The sequence below is a fragment of the Camellia sinensis genome, chromosome 11 (assembly GCF_055761805.1).
Source record: "Camellia sinensis isolate YWXY chromosome 11, ASM5576180v1, whole genome shotgun sequence".
Taxonomy (NCBI): Eukaryota; Viridiplantae; Streptophyta; class Magnoliopsida; order Ericales; family Theaceae; genus Camellia; species Camellia sinensis.
In genome coordinates this window covers 44,526,069-44,542,281 of record NC_138971.1, presented here as the reverse complement: position 1 = coordinate 44,542,281, position 16,213 = coordinate 44,526,069, and the positions used below count along the sequence as shown (strand labels likewise).

The following is a 16,213-nucleotide window of genomic DNA, read 5'->3' as shown; positions in this document are numbered from 1 at the left end:
CGGAGTTAATCTTTTTGTCTCTCTCTGAAATTAAAATCAAAACTATTATTGAACCATATCTCCAAAATTGGACCAAACTGAAAGTACGAGAGTGACATATATAGTCATGTACATGTATGCTCGAACCAAGTTTTTCTTTTTTCTTTTTTTTTGAGCCTATTCGTAAACCCCTGTTTATCGGCAAACATAAATTGCTAATTTTATTTCTTGAGTTTTAATTTGGATTATTGTTTCAAAATTCTTGTGTGGCTAAAATTTGTGTTTCATGATTGTTATTTAATTTAGATATTTAAAGAGGATGAAGAGAGGCTTGTGTTTTGTTGTCCTCCTTCACAAGTGTCGTTATTTTCTATATGTGAACAAAATGAATAGTTATAATGAAAAATCTATTTAAGAGTTTTTGAAATGATTTTTTAAAATGGTGTAATTTGAGATTTTTGATTTGTTTATTATTTGGATATACATTGAAGGGTAATTTGAAGAAGAAAAAAAAAAACATAGAGTATATTGAAAGTAAATTATAACCCTAAATAATTTTAAAAAGTATATTGAGATTTTGGGCGTACTTAATGATTTTTTAGGTGCAAATAGAATCTCCCAAGAAATTCATGTTGAGCATTGCATATCATTGTATCTAAAAAGTAAGTCGAAAAAGTGAGATTCTATATAATTTTTCACATTACATGTGGTGTCTCAATTTGTCATTTTAAAGCAGTGGGATTTAACACTTTTTGTTAAATTTTTAAAGAGTAAGTTGACAAATGTCAAGTGATAAATAGTATGAAATAATACTTCAAGACAATCAAATAATCACTCGGCTACCACAAGTGGGACTAAGGTTGTTAGACTCTAATATCAATTCCAAGAAGAAATGTTTTGAAAAGTAAGTTAAAAGTTGATTTTTATTATTATTTTTTTGGCTTGTTTTGGGAAAATATATAAAAAATTAGAGGGCTGATGTGACCCACAAAAAGCTAAAAAGATAAAAAAAAGTTATTTTAACTGCGTTGCCAAGTAGAAAAAATAGCATTTGTTTGGTTCTAATTTTCAGAAATTATTTTTAGACTTGTTTTATTTATTTTATTGAATTTTTTTATATTTTAGTTTTTTTTTTTTTAGATACTTCAAGATTAGATGTATTAAAAAGTAAAAAGATTTAACCAAACTATGAAAAAAAAAGATACTAAAAACGAAGGAAAACTCAAACAAAAATGCACACCATTTTTTGTTCGAATTTCCTTTATTTTTAGTGAATTTTTTAATATTTAAGTCAATTTTTTTTTTATTAAATACATCTTGATTAGGTACATATAAAAAGCATCAAAAAATGACTAAAATATGAAACATTTTTATTAAAAATAAGTGAAAACTCATTTAAAAACAACTTCCAAAAAATCAAACCAAAACGGAAACTATTGGTGAACAACCTTTCATCTATTCAATTCTCATAATTTTGTAAACTTATCTAGCTTTGAATTACTCAAAGACAACATTTTTTTTGGATAAATTACACCTTACCTCTTTTATGTTTAGTTATTTTTTTATTTTGACATTTATTTATTTTTTTTTATTTTAGCCTTTCATGTTTCACAATTTTCCTAATTTGCCCCTAAAGTTAACCTATATTCAAAATTAGATAGAAAATGTCATGATAATAGTCACACAACATAAAAATATATTATTAATAAAAAAAGAATTATATATAATAAAATATTTGTATGTCATATAATTGTCAATATATTATTTTCTGTCTAATTTTTAATAGAAATTAACTTTAAGATTAAATTAACAAAAAAAAAAAAACTTAAAACATGAAAGGTCAAAATGAGAAAAAAAAAAAACTTTAAAAATCAAATTAAAAAAGTGAACTGACTTAAAAGGGTCAAAGTATAATTTATTTATTTTTTTGAAATTCTGTTTCAAAAAAAAAAAAAATTACAACAAACACTATCTTAAAAAGTAAAAAAAATTTAATGGGTAAATTACACTTACACTCTCTGAGATTTAGGTTTAATACATATCACCCCCTAACGTTTGGAAAATTACACTAACCCTCTTGTCATTGTAATTATTTAAACGGAATAAAAATATTGAACTCATGCACTCTATCTTTTTTTACTTTGCTTTACTTTCTTTTTTTTCCTCTTTCCTTTCCTTTCCTTTTTTTTTAATATAATTTTCTCTGTTTTTTTACTAGGAGTTGTTACCTTTTATATAAACAGTGGAGTTTGTGAAATGAAACTACTAACCGAAGGGGTGAGAATGTAATTTTCAAAACGTTAGAGGGTGGGTAGTAATTGAACCAAATCTCAAGGGGTGTCAATATAATTTACCCAAACAAAAGTGATTGGTAGCTCGAAATGGAGGCCCCCGAAATTCAAAAACGACGTTGTTTCGTCGTTTTGAAATTTTTTTTATTTTTTTTTCAATCAGAAAAGAAGAAGAAGAAATAAGAAGAAGGAGGAAGAAGAAGAGAAGAAGAAGAAGGAGAGAGAGAGACAGAGAGATCGGAGGCGGAGGCAGAGCCGGAGGCGATGGCGGTCGGAGGCAGAGGCGGAGGCGGGCTGCGACGAGCTGCGGCGGGGCTGCGACGAGCTGCTGCGACGGGTTGTGACGAGCTGCTGCGACGATCGGCCGGTCGATCTGCGATCGATCAGCGGCGGCAGAGGCAGAGGAGGGGCCCTCTCTCTCTCTCTCCATTCCCTCTTCTCTTTCTCTCTTTCTCCTCTATCTGATTCGGGGGATTCGGGGGGGCTCAAAATCGAGGGAAAAATCATTTTTCTTTACCCAAATTTAATTTATCTTATATTTCCTATGGGTTAACGCTTGGAAAAAGCCGCTCCATTCCTGCAACTTTTCAGTGAGGGTTCTATCAGGATTAAGGCCAAGTTTGACATGTTTAAAAAAGACAAAAAATTAAAAAGTTATCCCTATTCATAAAAAAATATTAAAAAATTAATATTACACACAAAATTACAAGATAGATTTGACCGGCTCAGATATGTGGCTACGTGGTTTAAGAAAAATTGTACAGTTGAAGTACAATTTTAACACACTGCCGTTGGCCCATGGAGACTATCACGGGTCTCGTTTTGATAATCTGAACCGTTTAATGTGTAGAACACGTCGATTAATATATTTTTGTAAAAAATCACATTGATCGGATATCACTAACTACGTTATCAATTCAGTTTTGTATAAAAAAATGAATGGAGTTATAGTTAACGGTTGAAAAAAAACTAATCTGATTAGATAGCTATCGATATCCGATCAACATTATTTTTTACAGGCATATAGTACTCGATGAGTTTTACACATTGAACGGTTCAGATTATCAAAACGGGACCCGTGATGGCACCCACAGGCTGAACAACACCGTCCAGTACAATGCCCAAAAAGTAGCCAATGCTGAGCAAATAGTATGGCCGTACAACTCACACTCCTAATTTTTTTCTACACACTAATTTATAATTTTTTAATATATATTTTTTCATAAAAAGTCAAAAAATTAATCTAAATAATCATATTTTTTTTCTTAACTTTTTAATCTAAAAAATCAAAAAATATATTTATTTAAAACACTGCAAACAACCCCTTAGTCAACATTAATTATCACCACACGCTCCTGTACTCTTGAAATTTTCTTTATTTGTTTCTTATTTGGAAAAACGTGTTGCCGAAGGCAAAATTAATTAGGGAAATTTAGCTATAAACCCCCTTTACCTTCCTTTCATTGTTAAAAAGACTAAGAAAAAAAATTATATTTTCTAAACCCCCTCATAATTATAAAATTTTACATAAAGGACAAAATTTATTATTTAAATATTTTATTAGACTATTATACCCTCAACTAAATTTCCTCACCTTCTCCACTCTTTTTTCCTTCTCTCTTCCATTCCTAGGGTTTGGATTGGATTCGTTCGAAGCTCTCGTGATTTCAACCAAAACTGTGAATATACCTAAATCACTCTCAGTTGCAGAGAATTTTCTTTAAATGGCGCATAGGTTTCGCAGTGGAAGAGATCGTCGAAGATGATCAGAGAAAGCTTCGACGACGTCGACGTATCGCCTTCCAATTCTCATGAAGTTCATGTTCTTGTCATTGATGATAGCCTCGTCGATCAAAAATTTGAATTGTGAAAGAGTATAGAGGCGAATCGCACGACTGTTCAAAATTTTCAAATTTGAACACAGTTCTTCAGATTTTTCATATATATATGTCTGTGTTTGTGTGTGTGAGGGAGAGATTTTTCATTTGGATAGTGTTGTTAAGTTCTTAAATTGATCTATTGATGAGTTGTTACTATGTTCTCTCAACTTTTTGTTGTAAAATTGTTTTTGATTTTGATAAATTTTTGTGTCGTGAGTGAGCAATATGGATTGTGTATATGTAATAGATAACAGAGAAGCCAAAGAGGTGATACGAAAGAGGCAAGTAACTGTGAAGAAACAGAAGAACAGTGACTGTGAATGATCTAATTTCATTTGATAGAACCAGAGTAAAATTTTACTCTGGTTTTATTGCTCTGTTTTTTTTATTTGACAGAACCAGAGTAAAATTTTACTTTTATACAGAGTAAAATTTTACTTAGCTTCAGAGTCTCACAGTTTACTTGTTTTTCAGAGTAAAATTTTACTTTTATACAGAGTAAAATTTTACTTTTAGTTTCAGAGTGTAAAATTTTATTCTTATTCAGAGTAAAATTTTACTTTTATACAGAATAAAATTTTACTTTTAGTTTCAGAGTGTAAAATTTTACTCTTATTCAGAGTAAAATTTTACTTTCATACAGAGTAAAATTTTACTTTCATACAGAGTAAAATTTTACTTTAGTTTCAGAGTATAAAATTTTACTTTTATACAGAGTAAAATTTTACTTTCATACAGAGTAAAATTTTACTTTTAGTTTCAGAGTATAAAATTTTACTTTTATACAGAGTAAAATTTTACTTTCATACAGAGTAAAATTTTACTTTAGTTTCAGAGTATAAAATTTTACTTTCATACAGAGTAAAATTTTACTTTTATACAGAGTAAAATTTTACTCTGAAATCATAGTGAAGATGGCTTAATAGGAGAGCTGATAGATATGAGGGTAATATAGTAAAAGAAACAAGTTTTAAAATATCAGGGGGTTTTGAAAGTACTTATATAATTCTTGTCCTTTTGAAAGACAAATTAGATAGTGAGGGGGTTATCACCAAATCCCCCAATTAATTATCACCACTCATTCCCTTGTATAAAGTCATTTTTATTTGATTTATTAATTTATTTTTAAAAGAATATGTAAAAAAAAAAAAAATGATGTGACTTAGTGATGATTTGAAAAGTAGATTTTTTAAAATTTTTTTAGTTGTAAGATATTATTAGAGTTTTTTTTTTTAAGAAGATAATTAAGTTTTTTTTTTGATTGGATATAAAATTTGTGAGAGAAAAAATAAAATGATTATGAAATTTAATGTGATATTTTATTTAGATTTATTTTTTTTAGTTTTTAACCAATTAAAAAAAAAAAAAATCCTTCCCCAACGCTCCCTAATCAGATTCAACTCTAAACTAAACAAAAATCAAGGAACAGAACAGAGAGCTATTGCTTGATCTGAAATTATAAGAGCATCTCTAACTGTAGTAGGTATTTTATCTATCTAAATATTATTATAAAGTATACATTTTATTTTATCTATCCACTGTTTCATGTTTCTATTCCAACCATGTTCTTTATTTTAACTATTCTTTCAAATACTATTAATTTTATAGAATGCCACGTCAACAACAAAGATATAGAAAAATAATCCTAATGATTAAATATATTTTGCCTAACTTTAAAGGCTAGCTACATATAACTAATAAATGTGAGCTGAACTAAAATACCTAACCATATATCTAATGCATTAAAATTAAAAAAAGTAAACCATATTAGATATTTTAACTAACATGCATCGTATGTCTAAGTCGGTCGGAGATGCTCTGAAGTACCCTTTTCCATCATCCATCCATATATATAGAGAGAGTGAGATGGCTGAAATTGTAGTCAATTTACTAGCGAAGAACTTGAAGGAGTTACTGAGCTCCGAGATCGATTTCATTTTGGAAGAGAAGGATCAAGTTCAAATCCTTTATGAGGATCTACAATTGCTGTGAACAAATCTGAATGATTTGCAGGTGAAGATTTTTGAGCAGGAACAAGTGAAAAATCTGGAGGCACGAATTAGAGATTTGGCGTACGAGGCAGAACATACGATCGACTCGTTCCTAGTTAACATTTTCTCGACAAAGAATATTAAGACGGAGAAGATGAAGGAGATGAAGTATATTTGGATGGAGGTGATCTCATTATATCTTGACCATGTCAAAGAAGAGATTGAGGCCATCAAAACTGAGATGATGGGAATTTATGACATGGGTCTGGAGGACCAAAGCAGCTACAGGTTATTTCCATTGTTGGGATGGGTGGACAAGGTAAGACTACTTTGGCTACAAAACTCTATAATGATCCTCTTGTCGTGTACCACTTCTATATTCGTGCTTGAACATCTGTCTCCCAAGATTATCGAAAGAGGGATTTGTTAATTCGCCTTTTAAGTTGTGTTATGAAGCATACGAATGGAATTGATCAGATGGGCGATGAGAAATTATGTGAAAAGTTGTACAAAAGCTTAAAGAGTCGAACATATTTCATTGTGATGGATGATATATGGGATACTAAGGCCTGGGTTGATTTGAAAAATTGTTTTCCAAATAACAACAACGGAAGTAGAATTATGTTCACTAGTCGACATGAAGACGTGGCTTTGCAGACCAAAACCAATAGCCCTCCTCTTTCCCTACGATTTTTAACCCATAATGAAAGTTGGGATCTGTTTCAACACAAGGTGTTTGGAAAAAGAGAAAATTGCCCCCCGGAGCTCATGGAGATAGGAAAGCAAATAGCCAACAAGTGTCAGGGACTACCTTTGGCAATTGTTCTGGTAGCTGGAATTTTTACAAATGAAGAGGAGCCAAGGCCGATGGATGCAAATAGGAGAAACCTTAAATTCAAATTTAGCTGCCGATCCACAACTATGGATGAAGACACTAGAACTTAGTTACAATCACTTACCTGATCATTTGAAACCGTGTCTTCTCTATTTTGGAGCAGTTCCAGAGGACTACCAAATTCGAGTGGAGAAATTGATTTGGTTGTGGGTTGTTGAGGGATTTATAACAAAGACAGGTGAAAAACGATTGGAGGATGTGGCAAAAGAATACTTGATGGATTCAATTGGTAGAAGTCATGGTGAAATCAAAGCATGTGGCATCCATGATTTGTTGCGTGAATTTTGCATCAAGCAAGGTGAGGAAGAGTTTTTTCTCCAACGGTTTTTGGGTTATCAGCGCATTTCGGTTTCAACCACTTCTGGCCAAAACATCCGCTCTACTCTGGATGTGCTGGATCATGGTATCCTCGTTTCCTTTCTCCAAGCTTCAAGCTACCTATTAAGGTGTTAGATACAAGTTTCATCCAGATTTTCGAATACCCAATTGAGGTAGAACAGTTAGTTCTCTTGAGGAACTTAACACTTTACATCTTTGATTATGGGTGTTGGTATGATCCATTCATCATCCCACCGTCAATATCCAATCTCTGTTATTTAGAAACCCTTATTCTTCGTACATCACATTCTTCTATTAGTTTACCATGTAATCTTCGGGCCATGAAAAACCTGAGGCACCTTTGTGTTAGTGGTAATGGGAAATACATCTTTAATGATCTTTTTCCATATCTTGCCTTGCTGGATAATCTACAAACTGTCTCATGGGTGTTTTTATCAAAAAGAATTCTCGGTCAGGATTCCTAATCTGAAAAAGCTGGGACTTTGTGCACACATGGAACATGAGAAATCCTTGATGTTTCCTGATCTACGCTTCCTAGACCACCTCCAAGAGTTGAAGTTGTGGAATGAAGGTGTGTTTAACCAGGACGCACATGTTCTGGGAAGAATTCAGCTACCCCTTAATCTAACAAAGCTAACTTTGAAGAATACCTATCTAAACTGGGATGAGATGTCAACACTGGGCAAGTCACTACCCAACCTGGAGGGTCTCAAATTATTATATAAAGCTTGTATTGGTAAATGTTGGGAAACAAGTGATGGGGAGTTCCCTCGACTAGAATTCTTAAAATTAAAGCATGTTCAAGTTGATCAGTTGGAAGTTTCCAGTAATCACTTTCCCGTGCTTCAGCGATTGTTGTTAATTCAATGTAATGGGCTCAAGAAGATCCCATCTGAAATGGGGGATATACCCACACTCCAGATGATTGAGGTACATTGGTGCCACCCTTCTCTTGCCAATTCTGCCAAGGAACTTAAGGAAGAACAAGAAAGTATTGGAAACAATTGGCTGCAGATGATTGAGTCCAACAATAATGTGCTTTACTTGAAGTGAGTGCATTAACTTGATCAAATCATGATTTTTATTTACATAAATTAATTTTTTGTTTGTTGATATATATATATATATATATTTTCCTTATTTTTTTTTTCTGCATAAGTACCTGATCTAGAAGAATGATCATGAAGTAGGTAATAGGACTGAAAAACCCTAAGTTACGTGATTCATGATTTACGAGCTAATAAACATCAATCAAAACCAATCCCCAAATTAGACAATAATCTAAATCATCTAGCCTATACGAAAGTGATATAGATTATCTCTAAGCAACTAACAAATAGGACACAAAGGATTTTAACGTGGACCATTGGAGCACGTCCAATTGTGATAAAAAACTACTGCTTAAAGTCACAAAACAATCCACTATGAAGATAATGAAATTACACAAGAGTACAAGCAATTACCCAACACTCACTTAACATCTTTGTCTCGGAATTGATTAGTCCGGTGTTGAATCCAGTACACCCATGTCGAGTCCACAATGACGAGCCGTTTCGAACATGTTCAAAGCCTCTGAATCCACCAATGAACACTCTATGAAGGTAGATTCATAATAAGCCCCTTGATATATGCTATTCAATCCATGTGAGGCAACTAGCTCACAAAATCATCAACGGAAAGATCACAAAAGCTCTTCAAACGAATACCCAATAGTTCTTAGGTCTCCAGTTGTTAATATGGAAGAGATGAACCCTAAATTATACAACTGAGGCAGGTTAAAACAAATAGGGTCACGAAGACCGCTCGAGCACAGGAAATACCACTTGAGTGGTGTGTCTAAGAGGCGGTTGTAACAAACAGAACACTTGTCACTTTGCTCGAGAACAAGAGTGCATGCTTGAGCAGTAAAAGAAGCCTCACAGTATCTAAGAACAAGGACTGAGATACTAGATGCCTCGTTTTAGCGCTCAAGTGCACAAACCACTGCTTGAGCGGTCCATGCAAATTGACAGGTTCACAAAGACACAACAATACAACTCAAATAACATTTGTTTGCGAAATTGACAAAACAAGGGATCTAACAACATTTGGTATTCATAGTTTACATGAAACTCTAGGGTTGTGTTTAGATCATGGATTTGGATAGGGATTTGGATAGGGATTTGGAAGAAGATAGGTGAAATGTGAATGAATTATAACTATATTTTACCCACAACTTCCCTTTCCAAATTTTTACATAAATTCATGATCAAAACACATTTTGGTGTTTTAGGAAAAAGCCTTAGCAAATGAATTAGCCAAATTTTTCTTATTCTATTAAGCCAAAGGCATGGTTAAGAGTTGGCCTAATAACCTTGAGGTTATGGGTTCAAGTCTTAGGGCCACCACTTTGTGCATTATGCCAAAGATTAGGTATGTACTCAATCTTTTCCCTCCCAAACACACGTAAATGTGTACTAATTGAGCATTGTTTTTTATTGAGCCAAAGGCATCGGAATGGATAGATTGTGAACAAATAAATAAAGGGGGAATTACACAAACATTGTGTTAGTGGAAAATATTTACAAAAAAGTGAAAAACATTATAGATATTAATAATTAAAAACATAGATTTTTTTAGGCCAAGTTTGGGAAGACTAAATAAGTGCACTTTTTGACTTTTTATGAAATATGAGTTGGATTTGGGTTGGGTTTGAAGTGATGTGTTAGAGAGGTGATGTGACTTAAATAAGATGATGTGACTTAAATAGGATAGTGACTTTTTGGATTTTTTTTAGGATGCCAAACTTGGCCTTAAGTTTTTGTAAATAATTTTTGCTTATCCCACTGATGTGTTATTCTCTCATAAATAAATGTTAGTTATTTTAACCTTGTAAATTTCTTTTTTTGTTGTACTCACTAACAATTTTCTTAACATTGATGATGTTTAACAAATTTCCTTTTTCCAAGCCCTCTACACTAGACCAAAGGGTGACAATGAAAATGAAAAGACAGCAAACAGGTGGATATTTACTGCTTTCATAATTTTTGTAAACTTAAAAAGAAAACTGTAAACATAAATGTCACCCAACATGCTTGCATTTTTGTGACGAAGTGCATTCAAACTTAATTTTCTAAATGATTTACATTTTAACTTCACAAGACTAAATTCATGAATGACATTTGTAAACATAAAAAGAAAATTGTAAACATAAATGTCACCCAACATGCCTTCATTTTTGTGACGAATTGCATTCAAACTTAATTTTCTGTGAATGATTTACATTTTAACTTGACAAGGTCATGCATCGACTAAATTCATGACTGACATTTTTCACTTCATCAGGGGAGATCTTTTATGAAGAGCTAGAGTTGAACAGAGCAGATATGAATCAGTTATTATTCTGTCATTTTCTTATGCATAAATTTGTACTTTTGCTTGTTCCGACCGTTGTGCTAAAGGGGTGCACACCCGTAGGATTTCCCTTCATTTTATTGAACTATTGTCTACTTTTAAATTTCTTGTTATTGTTGTTTTTGTTGTTACAATTGTTGTTCTTCTTCTGAACAGGACAGGTAACATGTTACTCCAAGGACATTTATCCTCACATATTTCTTAATAGGTCATCAACTATCGTAATTGCTCTCTCTGTCTCTTTTTTCTTTTTTTCTTTCTTTCTTTATTTATTGAAGTGTCTAGTATGGTATGAATATAACTATTCATGGTAAGATTTCCACCCTCCCCCCCCCTCTCACGCCCAGCAATCTGGGTTTATTTCTGTAGAGCAAGGTTTGATATATTCCTTGGGAGCCATAGTCTTCAGTAATATATATATTCTTGACTGCACTAAAGTCACTCAATCGCCATAGCTTTTCTTTTTTGAATTCTATCAACGATTAAACCTACTGAGAGCTGTGATAGAAGAGATGTTATCTGAACTCTTATCAATTTTAGAGATTGTTTTTTATTATTGTTCGACTCTTTCGTCTCAAGCCTCGTGAAATAAGTTTCATCATGAGCACTGAAAGATTAAGGAAAGTGATATATTCGTAAGGACTCAAACAAGTGGTATAGCTTTCAAGCAGAGTTCCAATTTAACAACATAGTAATGTCTAGGGCATGCTTTAAATCAAAGATCATAGTGAAGTTGCAGCAGAAGGAAATCATTTAATTTGTGCAAATATGTCCGAGGTTAAGTTAAACTAGTTTGACCAATTGGACTAGCTCAGTTGGCCACTCTTGTATACTCTCAATTGAGAGGTTAGGGTGTCGATCTTTGACGAAGGCAAAAGCTAATTATTTCATCCTTATTAAAGAGTCTTTCTTTAGTAGTTTGTTTTTTTCCCATTATGGGGCGGTTGGTTGTTGGTGTTAGGCTTGCTGGTAGTATTGTTGGACTTTTTTAATAGTTGATTGTCTAGTTTGACGTAATTGTCTTCATATTTGTATATCTAGCTCTCCCAGCACCTTGGACTGTTGGGTTAGGCAGCTTAGATTAGATTGGTAAGAACTATTACACTTTCCATAGCTGTAAAGAAAATTCTTCTTGATGAATATTGTGCTGGTAATGGGCAATGGCAACTGGAGCAGAGAGAAGGATTGGATAGGGAAATACCAGCCAGAGAAAAGTAGGCTCGGACTGTTTCGATGTAGGTTCCTTAAAAAATTCTGAACCTACTGAAGCTGCACAATTGATTTTTACCATGAAGAGTTGTCAATGAGTTTGCAATTATTGCCATAGCTAGACATTTCACAACACAAGCAAAGGAAAAACTTGAGAAACACAATAGGTGAGTTGCAAAAACTACTGTGAGTTCATATGGACAAACTGACAAACAAACTATCAGTGAGTTATAACCACTTACTTGAGTTGATAGTTCACCTATTCAGAGATTGTTGATCTGGTTATTATGGATTGTTTAGGCTCTATTTGGATCAAGAATTTCAGGAGTCATTTGTGAAAGAAGAAAAAAAAACGGGGAAAAAAAAAAAAAGGAAGTGAAACGTGTATGAAATAGAAGTATATTTTTGTTTTCGCCTTTTTATTTTTTCACTTTTTCCTTTATTTTTCTTCTTTCTTCATAAATCCCTACTCAAATTGTTGATCCAAACACAAATTTACAGAACTCATATAGCAAATTGGGCAGAGAAACTTAGATGATAATCATGTAGCACAAGGGTTCAAGACAATTTAATGGATCTAATTGATGAAGTGAAGTATTATTGCTTTAAAAAAGCTTAATGTTGGAACAGAGGGAAACTTGCATGAATGAAATTATTGATAAAAATATATGATTTCAACACAATTCCATTTCCCTCATTTAGAAAAAAAAAAAAGTATCCTATTATTTTATTTTTTACCAGATTAACTTTAAATTAGTAGACAAAACGTACATTATCTTCAATTAAATAAAAAAAAACTATATTAGTCTTAAAATCTTATTTTATATACTTTTTACATAAGCAATTTAAAAAAGTCATAGCACCTCTTAGTGGAAATAACATTAAAGTGTATAACTAATCCTTAAACGGATTATATGTACCAATTTTGTATTATGCAGGTTCGACACTAACTTGACCAGTTTAATATTCATATTTTTGGGTCGTGTAATCTTATTTTATATGCTCCTTTTTTTTTTCTTTTTTTCTTTTTTCCTTATTTATTTATTTATTTATTTTTTTGTATTTATCTCTATACACAAAAATGACAGCTTACAACTATATTTGTTAATGCGAATTCTAGTACCTTTGTGTCTAATAGTAAAAAATATGATAAAAAGAATTATTTATGTGTAACATTACTCTTATCTTTAGTGACTTTTATGCTACGAATGGAACTACACATACATGGTAAGATGTCTTTTTTCTCACCTGAAGCAATCAGTGTTTATTTATGTGGTGTCAGGGGCAGATGATATCTCAACTCTATAAATTTAGAGATTGTTTTGGGTGTTGCTACCAACTGAACTCTTTCATCTCAAGTTTACCATAAGCGATGAAAGAGAAGGGGATTGACACATTTCTTAGGAAGCTAGTTTGAGTGCCATTGAATTTCTTTCAAGTATTGATCTTGAGAAAGCCTATGATATGCTAAATGTGGAACTTCATTAAAAAAAACCCTTTTGGACCTTGATTTTTCTTAATATTGGGTTCATTCTTATCATGAACTGGGTGAGAGGACTGCAATATTCTCCTCTTTGAATTGGCCAAACCATTTCCTATTTTGAACATAGTAGAGGTTTAAGGCAGGGGGACCCCCTATCCCCATATCTCTCTGTCTTGTGCATGGACAGGTTATCGTGTTTGATTACTGAGAAAGTTTGGGTTTTGGCTTTGGTGCTTTATCTGATTTTCAGTGTTTGTCTTGGTGCTTTGGAGGATGTTCTGTGGAGCTATCTAAGGTCATTGTTGGTCCATGGTCTGAAACTCTCAAACTCTGCTTTTGTTATGATGTGGTGGTGCATTTTAATTGCTATGTTTCCAGTTTTCCTTGAATGATTTTTGCTCACTGGCTGGACTTAAAATTAATTTGCATGCCTCGGCTAATGTCCATAACAGTAGAGTTAGTGGCCTTTGCACTGAGTAACATCCCCCTTAGCAAATACCTTAGGGTTCGTGTATCACTACAGAGTGAACAAAGCAATTTTAAGCAACATCATTTAGAAAATTCAAAGTAAGCTCACTGGTTGTAAAAGTATGCTTATGTCCCTAATTGGGAAGACTACAATGATTAAGTTGTCCCAATCATTATTCCCAATTATTACATGCAAACTAATGTTTTACCTATAGAATCAATAGAAGTTTTATGTTGGGAGATACTAAGGAAAACAAAAAAGTGCACTTAGTCAAGTGGCATAGGGTTTGTAGATGCAAGAGTAAAGGCGGTATTGGAATCAGAAAAAAAAAAAAAAACAAAACAAAAAAAAAACAAAAAGAAAAAAAAAATTGGCTTTTTGCATTAAGTTTGGTTGGAATGTCCTCAAAAATACCAATAAACCTTGGGTTTGCTTTCTCCAAGCTAAATATCTTAAGAGAGCCAATAATTGTAATTGGCCTAAATGCAAGAAAGCTTCTCACTTTTGGAAGAGCGTAACAAAAACCAAATAGATTTTGGATAATGGTTACAAACGGGCGATGGAAGATGGGAGTTGCATCTCCTTTTGGTGTGATCGGTGGTGTGGCGGTTGCCTTTAACAGATATTGTCCCTGGTCCCCATTGTAACCTGAATGAAAACGTCAGTGAATATCTAACTGAAGATGGAGATTGGAACCTGGAGAAATTTCACTTATCTTATCTGGTCATGTTTGGAAACTTAAGGATGGTACCGAAGATATAGGAAATTTGACTAGATCTAGAAGGGAAACATTACCCAAAAGCTTAAACGTTTTCATCTGGCTAGCTTCCCTGGATAGAATCTCAACCAATTGCTTGAGATGCACCAGAAAAACATTACTGATAATGCTGAATGCACAGTGCCACCACACTGGAAGGCACCCTTCATATCCTTAGAAATTTCCCTGAGAGTAGGAATATTTTGGTGCACTTTGTTAATCCTCAAGACTAAGAGAAGGACAGAGACAAAGGGATTGGGCAATGGATGAAAGACAATATTAAAAGCCCTAGCAGCACTTGCAGACTGGTCCACTTTCTTCACTTCCATTATTTGGCATCACTAGAAAGAAAGAGGAATGATACCATTTCTATAATAACTCGGAACCTGACCTTTTTTTAGTTGTTGCTATAAATGGATCATCCACTATGCCAAAAATATGCAAGAAGTCTTTTTCATGAGGAAATTATATTCCTGATGCTTATGTTTCTTATAAACTAATCAAATGAAATTTTCCTCCTGCAGGTGAGCTAATGATGAATGTGGATGGAAGTGCTAAAGGCAATCCCAAGCAACTGGAATTGGTGATGAACAATCTGCTTGGAAGTTTAGATTTCTGGAAAACATATTGAAATTTTTGGCACCAGCATTGAAGCAGAGCTCTGGGAAATTATGAGGGATCTCACTATTGTAAGGCACAAGACCTTCAAAATGTGAACATGGAAACTCACTCTAGGGTAGCTGTGGCTCTGAATTCTAATTATGGAACATGGAAGCAACACCAATCCCTTCATGGGCATCATTAAAGATTTGTAGATTGCTCCTTAATCGACTCAATTGCAAACTGATTCATGTGTTAGGTGCTCTGTTAAATGTTGATCCTGTTGAGGTCATGTACATCAAACCCCAGTTTGTGTTTGTTTGTTTTGGTTGTTTTGTTCAATTTCCCTTGTACCACAAAAAGAGAGTTTTCTTTCAATTGGTGTTTCCAATTGTTTTGTTGTTGTACATACTAATCTTAGGTTGGGTTGCAAATTTTTTTTTTTGAACTTTTTTGTTTTTTAGGATAAAATTGTTGCTACAAAAACTGCTGAAAAAGATACCTCTCTCTCTATCTTTTCTTTTTTTTCTTTTTTCCCTTCCTTTTTTAATAATGTTGGGGACACTACAAAATGTATCAATAAAAATACAAATAAGCGTATCAATTTCAAGAAAAAAAAAAAAAAAAAGTTCTAGAAACTCAACCTGAGTTTTGAAAACAAGTTTTATTTTATTTTTTTTTGGAAAAATCAAAATTACTTTGAAAAATTGTACATATAATTTGTGAAGTAATAGAGTGATAACAAATAACCTATCTAATATATTTTAGATGGGTTATTTGAAAGGAACTTTAACAGTGCTAAATAATGTCCCAATAATATCAAATAGTTTTAAAAAAAAATTTGTAATTGATCTAGCCCTCCAACCAGCTATTAATGAGATTAGCGTTGGGGAATGTATAATTCAGTTGTAGAAGTTTAGCTTATAA

General features: G+C 32.8%; 1 protein-coding gene across 3 annotated transcripts in view; it reads left to right on the top strand.

The window, feature by feature from the left end:
• The window catches only part of LOC114321887 (putative late blight resistance protein homolog R1A-10), a 47,841-nt gene extending 32,148 nt beyond the window's left edge, over positions 1 to 15,693 (top strand). The window contains exons 1-2 of one of the 3 annotated variants that reach the window (XR_014343821.1): positions 6,029 to 8,424; positions 15,211 to 15,693. The gene's annotated coding sequence lies outside the window, so the exon portion shown is untranslated. Of the gene's footprint in view, positions 1 to 6,028; positions 8,425 to 10,323; positions 10,911 to 15,210 lie in introns of those variants that run through there. The other 2 variants (XR_014343822.1, XM_082893844.1) reach the window with 2 other exon arrangements.
• The last annotated feature ends 520 nt before the right edge of the window (positions 15,694 to 16,213 follow it).